The sequence below is a fragment of the Pocillopora verrucosa genome, chromosome 4 (genome assembly GCF_036669915.1).
Source record: "Pocillopora verrucosa isolate sample1 chromosome 4, ASM3666991v2, whole genome shotgun sequence".
Classification (NCBI taxonomy): domain Eukaryota; kingdom Metazoa; phylum Cnidaria; class Anthozoa; order Scleractinia; family Pocilloporidae; genus Pocillopora; species Pocillopora verrucosa.
The window spans coordinates 13120741-13131359 of NC_089315.1; the positions used below are offsets into that span (position 1 = coordinate 13120741).

The following is a 10619-nucleotide window of genomic DNA, read 5'->3' on the forward strand; positions in this document are numbered from 1 at the left end:
TTTTTGCTTTGATTATGAATCTCATCTAAACATTAAAAAAAAGACCCTCGATTAAGATGAGACCGAAAAAAATGTTACCTTCCTTATCAGCTCTCGTTTTGATATATCGAATAGACCTAATTGCTTTAGCTTCATTTGAATTCCTGATCACTTCTGGTGATTTTAGATCTATCGATCTGAGGACAGGGGGGCTAAAATGCTAATGAACTCCGATTGCAACAATTGGATTAAACCACTGAAAGAATTTCCAAGAGGGAAAGATTTTGGGGATGGAATTCAAAGTTTTGACGGAAAGTGGAAAGAAGCCTCTGTGTTATTAATCGAGAAATACGAATAAGATATGCATACTTAGTAGTAATAACTTGTCATTTTCGCTTTGGCTTTGAACAAACATTATACCTGCTGGACTACAGTCGGAGTCTGCTTCATCATATTTTGGGTTTTCCAAAGTGTCATCGCGAGAGAGCTGCCTCTAAATAATATTTTGCTATTTTAGATGAGCACTAAAGGAGTGATAACAATAAAAAGTCAGAAGGAAACCAATTGTAAGATAGTTAGCTTTTATCAGCTGAGTTGATAATGTAAATTGGCCACCATAAAGAGTCTCAAAAGCTGACATTTCAAGCGTTAGTCCTTCGTAAAAGCGGATTGGTCTTTCAGGTTGACTCGCATTGGAAATGAGAAACTTGAAAATTGTGGGGCAAAATTTGTTGAAGTACACACCCCGTGAAGGCAATTGTGTCAAGACAATGCCATAACACACTGCAAGGTCAACATAGCAAAGAAGAGGGCGCATAGTTTCATCGATTTTACTGGCAATTTCCCTACAAATTTAAAGGCGTTAACTTCCCCTAGATATGCTTACATTGCCACCGTGGTTCCTTTCTTGAAATCATTCCTGTTATGCGTAGAATTGTCAGTAAATATTAAGTGCATTGCATAGTTATGGTAATGACTGTTAGATAAATAATGCCTTTTTCAAATAATTTGGAAAGTTATTTTTTGTCTTTTCATTAGCGTGCTTGCAAGATATTGAATCAGTCATTTTCTGTGGCATATCATCGCCCAACATGGCGTAACACAATGAATAGTGTTTAAAAGCTGTCATGACACGAGAAGAAATGGAATCATTTTGCTACTGTCTTCGGTTTCAAAAATAATATTCAGGGTTGCCTGAAACTATTCTTAATCCTACCCTATATAGATTGGAGAATACGAGTGATAAATATAAATGCCTATGGAAAAACCAAGATCTTTTCTAAAAGGACTTGTCTATCGGACATGAAGACTGTCATATGTGTTTATTGACTTAACAGTTATTACGTGAATAACGTTGTAATTGTTTTTCAAAAGTTTCTAGCCTTGAGAAAAGATAAACTCTCTTTGTTTTCTGTGATTGGGATATTGAAGACTTTTCATTTCGATCTACACTTTTTACCGGGAACTCTGGCCGGGACACTGATAGGCTTTTTGAAAATTAATATAGCTGAAATTTAGACGGGCTCTTTCGGTTTTAAGTAAAGACAAATTAATTAGCATAAGCTGTGAGAACTGCAGTGTACTGCCGAAGGTGGAATTTTGACCCCTCCGGCCGTAAACCAGAATCTATAAGGATGAATTATTCGACATATTTAAAGATTACAGCCACAACGGTCTCTTTTACCCTTTCTTTTTTGTTCGGAATCAGATTGACATCGGTTTTCGCTTCTTCTGGTGAGTTTAAATCTAAATGTTGCAATAAATTTTAGTATTATAATTTCCTATTTTTAATTTATTTTTTATGTTTAATAATCTAAGCAGAGTGCGATAACGCCTTGTTCAACTCAAAACTGGAAAAATATCACTTCCAAGTTTTTCAACAACATAATCCTTGATAGATGGTGACGGTTTTTAATTTCGTGAACCTCTCGGTTCTTTTTAACTGAAGACATTGTCGGCCAAATTTTGCTTCCCGTTGTCTCTAAACCAGGGTGCAAACTTCAGGACAAAGTTGTTGGTACAACGTTGTAAGAACAGTCTTAACAGAGCATGTTTTAGTGAATTAGCCTATAATTGCTTTCAAGGTTAATTTAAAAGACTGCAGAAAGCGAAGTGCCCCTCAGTGCTACCTCTGTCGAGGCCGAATTTAATTCTCATAATTCAACAGATGGGTGTAAAAAACGTGTTGTTAAAAATAATTTAATCCTACCAAGACCTATCAAATGCTTTAAAAAGGGTTTATAAAAACGCAAAAGTTCTAAGGTAGACGAGAAGATTAAGGTTTCGCGTGGAATTATTTTATAAATTTGTCTCTAGTCGTTTGGCAGAATCCTCTTCAGTATCAGTCGATGAGAATTATGTTCTTTTGAGTGCTAAAAATTTCTTTCAAATAGAACCTTTAGATCACGAGAAAAGAGCTTTCTAATTTTAAAACTAATAATTTGTCAACAAAATTATTTATGCCTGCTTAGCCGGTGAAAGGTTAGTTAAGCTAATTGTAAATTAGTTTTCATGCGGCATAAAAAGTAAGTTTATGACATTCGATTTGATAGTAGATTTAAAAACGAAAATCGCAAAGAACCGATGTTATAAATGACAAATTCCTAGCGTTCTACTATTAATGTGACGTGCACTAGTATGATTAACAGGCGACGAATACCGCATCATTCTGTTCGAGGAGCCGAAACCGCACAGGGCAATTAAGGGGCACGTGATTAGAAGTTAAGAGGTAGTTAATGAGGGGTTCTGCAGGACGATGTGTTATATGGAGCCTAATTGTGTCTCCATCAATGTGAAACCTTTAAAAGGAGGAAAATGCAAATGCGAATTGAATAACGCCACAGCTGATGAAAGCCAACTGGTCTTCCTTGAGCCGGAAACTTTTAATGCTTACTACTTGGCTGTTGAGGTCAGTAAACTTTTCATAGTTCCATATATAGCCTTTTCACGCCTCGAATCAATTTGATGCTTTCGTTTAGAAAGCAAGGACGAAGCAACTAATTAAATGCTGTAGGACAGCTCAGAAAGGATAGAGACTCCACTGAAAAATATGCAGCACTGAACAATGAAGCATAAAAAGAGCAAAAAGCATCCGAATGCTGGCAAACTGACCAATGTCATAAACTGTTGTCCACGGTTGATTTACCTTCTTTCTCTTTCGTTTCAATTTTTTCTCTGTTATGCCGTCGTTGACTTGATTTTTGACGGTGTTTTACGCAGTATATGTTCTGCTTTTGCGGTCCTTGTGGTAAAAGTTGTGTCATGTCTTTAAAATTATCCTTCAGTTACTATCTCTTTCGTTTTCAGCAGAATCCTTGTAGTAGCAGCCCTTGTTTAAATAGAGGAACTTGTCAAGTTGGTTTCACTAGCAAAGGCTTCCGCTGCCTCTGTGTTCCTGGGTATGCCGGAGCAAAGTGCAGTGGTACTGTAAAATCTTCTCAGAGATACACTTGTCTTGAATTAACTACCACACCTTACTTCCCCAAAAAATACTGCCAGTAATCTACAGGAACCGTAAGGTTCAACCACTTACTTCTCCCAAACTTTTAAATCCAATGAAGTTTTGAATTTGTTTTATTCGTCTTATTAAGGCAAAACGGAAGGGATTTTGTTTAAGAGATTGTTGGCTTTAAAAATTTTCTTTACACTCTAATGGATGGAAAAGATAGTTTTTACTTATCAAAACAACATTGCTGCAATTCATCGTGAGGTTCCCTTCAGCAAGTCTTTCAAAACATTTAATTAAATATTTGTCTCTCTTTATCACCACAGTGCTACCAAAATCCTGCAGCCATTTAAAAAAGCTCCATCGTGAAGCAAAAAGTGGACTATACATGATTGATCCAGACAGTGAAGGTGAACTGCTGCCTTATAAGGTCATGTGTGACATGACTGACAAAAACGGAGTTGGCGTGACTGTCATAAGTCACGACAGCGAAAACAGAACACAGGTGAAAGGATGTGAAGATGCAGGCTGTTACTCGCGCAACATTAACTATACAGGAGCGAGCCTCTTTCAGCTTAAAAGTCTGACTGCTGTTTCCCTTCACTGCGAGCAGTTCGTTAAGTACGAGTGCTATCACTCTAGGATGAGCTGGTCCGCCTGGTGGGTGTCACGTGACTCGATGAAGATGACCTAATGGGGAAATGCAAAACCACGTGGTAATGGATTAACGTGCACTTGCAGGGTGAACATGACATGTACCAAAGCACGGTATCAATGCAACTGTGATGCGAATGATCTACAATGGCGTGAAGACAGTGGTTTTCTCTCTGATAAGACCGATCTGCCTTTCAAGCAGCTAAGGTTTGGCGATACACGTCAAAATTACGAACGTGGCTACCATACCTTAGAAAAACTGAAGTGCTATGGAACTGCTTAACTGTAAAGATACGCTCGTAAACCAGTTTTATCCTTCAGGCTCATAAACCGTGAAAAGTTAGAGAAAATTTTATCTTCAATTTAGCTGACGTTAAGGTTGACTATGGGTTCCTAAAAACCTGGCGTTGACGTTATTAAGAAGACACTGTGATCCTTAAGAAACGCTCCTTCATTTCTATTTTCATCTAGTGTAGGGGTATTTTTGCATTCTTTAGTTGTTGTAATTTTAACATTTAAGTGAGTGAGAAAAAGTGCGAAAAATATTCTTATAACGACATTTGTACAATCTATGAAGTATCTTTAGGGATGCTTTTACTGTGATGCAGGCAACTTTAGCATTGTTCTTCTAATGCTATAATCAAATATAGCAAATGCAGTGGTGCATCTTTTTTTAGGAGGTAGAAGTACTGTCATGTAAGTTCTACTGAGGTTTCAATAGAGTTTGATAGGAGTTAATTGCAAGATTTGTATAAATCGATTGTTCGTAATAGGGGTGCATTTAGGTAACGCGCAATAAGTATTTATTTGTATTGTGCCTCACATGGACTCTGCCTCTCTTAAGGTCCTTAAAAATTAATTATCAAAAACACCTTGATTTAGAGTCTTCTCCCAAATATTAATACAAATCTTTTTAAAGATTCTTTCATGAGTGTATCTGCCCTCTTAAATGTAAACAAACATTACCCGCTACAAAGAACACGTAGAAAATTAATGCTATACATAGTTTTGTATTGAGCAGATTTATTCCTGACATCTTGAAATCATAGGAAAGCTACCGAATGCACTACTTTTTAGCCTCCAAATTGAGGGCGAAAAGAGTATTTCTTCTACTTACTTATAAAAGACGTGAAATTAGTGATAACAGTTATCTTTAGACGCTGTTTAATTGCTTCAATTAGCATTAAGTCACAAGTACAACAAGTAATGCATCTATTTTAAGGTACTTTGCGATGTTTGTACTAATCTTATTGTGCTGCCAGACATTTTGCTCAAGAATGAGCTGTTTGGCTTCTTACAAGAATGGCACTACAACGTTCCTTTTTATCCTTTGTATTTTATTCCGAATCGGACCGGCATCGGTATCTGCTTGCAACGGTGAGTGTACATTCGTCTACATTCGCAAAACTATCTAAAACGTTCGCCCAAAATCACATAGAAAGGGCAACTTTGACCGTTAAGCTGCGCCTCTATCAATATTGCATTGACTGGCCTCCCTTTTTGATCGCGCATTTTTGTTCAAAATATTGCATCACGAGTAGACTTTAGCACGATTTTCCACCCCATGTTACTAATTAGTTTAGTTGTGTAATCTAACGGCTTCGCAATAATAATAACTTGTGAATGCTCTCCTTTTTACCGGCAGGAGTTCAAAGTGATTAAGTAAACTCTGAAAAGTTATCCTTTGTCGCAAATAAAATATATCAAAGTTCACACGGCAACCAGGTGGACAATCAGATATGGTTTGATGCTACTCTGGTTTACAGATTTAGTGAATGTAACCGAAGAAGTTACAACTCATAGACCCATTGACTATGAATTGTAACTTCTTCGGTTACATTCATTAAATCTGTAAACCAGCATCAAACCATGTCTGAGTTTTCCTTTGTGTTTGAAACTTGCGTTTATTGGTGTCTCGACAGGCGGTCTAGTCTCAAACGCTGTATTCGATACCCGTTTGAGCCATTTACGAGTAATTGAAAACGAGAGTGCCACCAAAAATATTTCAGAAACTGCGTTTAAAAAAGAAAAATTACTTATTGGTTTTTTTTCTTGTGGTTCCATAAAAGTGAGAAGGCAAATATCTGAGGAAATACTCAAACCAAATGGCTTAAATCGACTTTACGAACATCTGAGCATCAAATTGATACCAGTTAATTAAAACATATCATCTCAAAATAATTTTTAATCAAGTACTTTTAAGTACGAAGTATATGAAGTACTTTTTGAAGTATTTTTGTCGCATTCTTGTAGAGTGACTTATCCGTTTGAAAAAGAAGATCGAAATTAAGGTCTTATTCTTTAACAGATGACGAATACCGCGTTATCGTGTTCGAGGAACCGATACCAAATAAGGCTATAAGGGATCATGTGGTCAGTAGTGAGGAGGTACCTTATGAAAGGGATTGCCGTATGATGTGTTATTTGGGGCCTAATTGTGTCTCCACCAATGTAAGACCTTCAAATGGAAGAAAATACAAATGTGAATTGAATAACGCCACAGCTGAGGAAAACCAACTCATCTTTCTTAAAGAAAGGGATTCTTACTATTTGGCGATTGAGGTAAATTCTTTACGCCAATGGGTTATTTTGACGACATAGGAATTTTAGAGCATGCATGGAACCATCCACTCCTTCGATGACGAGAAATTATGAAGTGCAGTAACTTTTGGTTGAAATGGTTTAAAAGTAAGAAAGAAGTGAAGCTGATTAGGTATTTGATCGAATCGTTTTTTTCCTTTTCGATGCATCGATCAGTTCGAGGCTTCAACGTTTCCCAAGTAACCTCCAAGGGCATTTGACCTTTTCATGTTTGGTTTGTTCAAGTACCCGCCTCGTCAACTCGTCGTGCTTCACCGTATTTTTGCTTCCAATCATTTAAAAGTTTGAATCCCTTTCAAATCACTTCAATGCTTTCTTTTTTTTTCCACAGAATCCTTGTGCTAACAATCCTTGTTTGAATAACGGAATTTGTCAAGTAGGTTTTACCAGTAAAGGGTATCGATGTGTATGTGTTCCCGGATCTGCTGGGGCAAATTGTGCTGGTATTGTAAAATTTTATTTTCAGTCAAACTTTCCCTGTTCCTGAATGTTTAAGAAACACATCTAACTAACAAAGTAAAAAAAAAGAAAAAAAGAAAAAAAAAACTTTTAATCGATACAAAAAAGCTCCTTAAAGTCCTCAAGAGTTTTTACTACGAATAATAACGTTCAATCCTCCTCAATCATTTAAAATTTAAATCAAAAATTGTTAGTGTCAACGTGAACTTGCGACATTTGTAACGGGGTGAAATTAAAGATAAAAACTGTACCTTTCATAACAAAAGCACCTTCATTTTGAGGTTCAAGTCAGGTCTGCTGAGCTTTATTAGCAACGCACCACTACCGCAGCTTACCCGCGCATGAACGGTTCCTGGATGAAATTCTATTGCTTCTCCAATAATCTCCAAAGAATTTGTTCTCCTGAAAGCCTAGGTCTTCTAACAGAAGAGGGAAATTGTGGGTTCTTTCCGTGTGGTTTTAAATTACAGATTTTCATAAAGCCAGAAAATCAATGAATTTTATTTTAAATTGGTTCTTCAAATTATTATAGGAAAATTGAGAACGTTTTGATGGAATGCATAGCGTTGTATATAGTTCTTCGTAAGTCAAAAGGATAACACCACATTTGCAGTGTTGAACTTTTTCTAATACATTATACTTACATACGACATCAACTGTTATGGCGAAGTAATATCGATTCTTGGAAAGAAATGTTCGATAAATTAATGTCAGCCACATTCAGGCAAACAATCTAATGACAGGAGTCTCATTTTCAATAACACTTCGCATTTTTCTCTGCACAGTGTTATCAAAATCATGCAGCGATTTAAAGAGGTTCGATCTCAAAGCGATAAGTGGAAACTTTTTGATTGATCCTGATGATGAAGGAGGATTGACTCCTTACCATGTCACCTGTGATATGAGTGACAAAGACGGAGTGGGCGTGACAGTAATAAGTCACGACAGCGAGAACAGGACATTGGTGGACGAATGTGAGGATCCGGGCTGTTACTCACGCGACATTCATTATACGGGAGCGACCTTTTCTCAGCTGGCAAGCGTAAACAGAGTTTCCTTATTTTGTGAACAGTTCATAAAGTACGAGTGCCCAGGCTTAATTTTTCATGATAGGCAGAACCAAACTCGCAACTGGTGGGTGTCACGTGATTCTATGAATATGGCTTATTTGGGGGGGGGGGGGGAGCGCCTGATAGTGATAAGTGTGCATGCAGGATGAAGGGCGCGTGTGCAAAAAGAGGTGATCGTTGTGACTGTGACAAGAATGACCTTAAATGGCGTGGGGACAGTGGTTTGCTCACTGAAAAGAAACATCTGCCAGTAAAACAGTTGCGGTTTGGTGATGTCGATGTTCATAACAGGTTTCACGAGGTGGGCTACCATACTTTGTGAAAGTTTAAGTGTTATGGACTCGCCTGATTTAAAAAAAAACAACAACAGTGCTTTTCTACTGGTATGAAACTAAAATCGTAGCTCAACTGTTCGAATCAGCAAATCAACATTAATCCACATTTCATTGTTGTAGCAACATACTGTGATGGTGCGAAGGTCCTCCACGATAAGGGTTTATTATACCTTGATCAGCCAGGTCATAAACGAATACAAGATGTTTTTTATCTTTAAGAAATCAGAGTATATTCATCACTCGATAGAATTATGTATTCTCTCATTAAGAATGAAAATATTTGACAAGGCTGTTCACCATCGCTTAAGGCTTAAACAGGTGCTTGTGAAGCATGTTGCTATTTATGATACTTAATTAGTACAGATGTAAAGTTAATGTCCTTTTCCCACTATTTTCTAAGGGTGATTCGCTGCAACTTAGAGAAATTTCAGGTGATAAACAATAAACAAATTATTATACATATTTCTGGAATAAGCGCCCACGCTCAAAAAAGCGCCCTCCTCCGAATAAGCGCCCACCCCTAAAACATTTTATAATAAAGTTCGGATATAACGAGCGCTGTCATTGGTTGAAAGAGCGTGCTCTATGAGAGTATAGAGCATAGAACTGAGCTACAGCTGTCACGCCATCTGCCAAATTGTACTATGTTCGAGCTTTTCCGGGACTTCTTTTTAGCTTTTTTCCGATAATTGAAAGTGAAATTTCGGAACCGAAGCGAGCTGGCAAGTAGCAACAGAAGAATCAAACAAAGGTTTGTAAACATACCAGGCGCCATAATTTACGTTATTAAAACGTGAGCAGATACGAAATCTTCAAAGGAAAAACAAAATAAACATTCCGAGTTTTAAAGATTTTCACGCTCAGTAAGATTGCAAGCTTACGTACGGTAATAAAAATCAAACACAGCTAACACTCGTATGGTATATAAAGTTCAATGTTCAAAAACAACAGAACAAAACAGAAATGATGAAAAATATAACCAAACTGGCATAATTGTTAACATTCATACTAATCATGACGGTGTCTGAGCGAATATGATCATGCTAAGTTCATCGTGGCTCGCTCATCATGGCGATCTCCGGTCATCACAGTAAAGCAAGCCTCAGAAACTACATCGGCCGCCTTTCGAATGAAAAAATAACAGCTTGTTCGATATCCTTTCCGATACGTTGAGTGGCAATTCACATTAATCACTACAGCCGAGTTTTGCGGCGCTGTCATCACGAGCGATCTTCATGTTCCGGTGAATTCGGCTGTCGTTCGTTCAGAAAACACTCGCCTTGAACAGTTTGTTTTCTACCTTTTCATGTGAAAAAACTCGCGTGTTTTTATGAGCTATAATTCGGCTGAAGTTCACTGAACATTTCACTTCAAGATTCTGTATTAGAGACTTAAAAACTTCAGGCAAAAGTGTTAAATTCGACTTGCCGAACTATTTTAGTTTGTAAACTATCGTAGAATGTGAACTTTGATGGTTTTTGAACTTTGATGGTTTGACACTTTTGACAGCTTTAGTCTTGTACAGCCAATCAGATTATTTGAACCGTTCTAACAGGGATTCTGATTGGCTTATTGTAGCGTGCTTTATGAGAGTATAGGGCATGCTGACGACATTGTTGTTCGCTTTGGAAATAAAGTTTGTTTTGAAAATTGAAAGTAATGCTTGGGGAATTTAACGGATTCTTTATTATAAAACAAATAGAGACTACGTCTCGTGTTTCTCCCTACACTTCTTTCGTGCTCTAGCCGCTTCCTGCGTGCTTTATAACAGAACAGAGCACAATCAAGGCTTCTCTATTTGTTAAGTAAAACATGTGCCTCTCTTAAATAAACGCCCCTTCCCCTCCTCCCTCACTTTCTCAGGCAGTAGGCTTACTACAAAAACCTTTTTCTATTACCTCTTTATTTTTTTAACTTTTCAAGCTTTTCAAACTATAGCGGAATCAGTATTGCGATAGAAGATTGTTCCAGCTTTTTTCGTTAAAGCCACTTCCGTTTCTTCTATTGTGATTGCAGAATTCCTTTATATGCGTTATCTGTTCTTAAATTTTTTTCCTTTTGACTGCGCTAAGTTAA

At 37.3% G+C, this 10619-nt stretch overlaps 2 pseudogenes; both read left to right on the forward strand.

The window, feature by feature from the left end:
• Nucleotides 1–1613: 1613 nt before the first annotated feature.
• On the forward strand, nucleotides 1614–4361 carry LOC131776824 (contactin-associated protein-like 2; annotated as a pseudogene).
• A 994-nt stretch (nucleotides 4362–5355) lies between these two features.
• LOC131776822 (neurexin-4-like) lies at nucleotides 5356–8557 on the forward strand (annotated as a pseudogene).
• Nucleotides 8558–10619: the final 2062 nt, after the last annotated feature.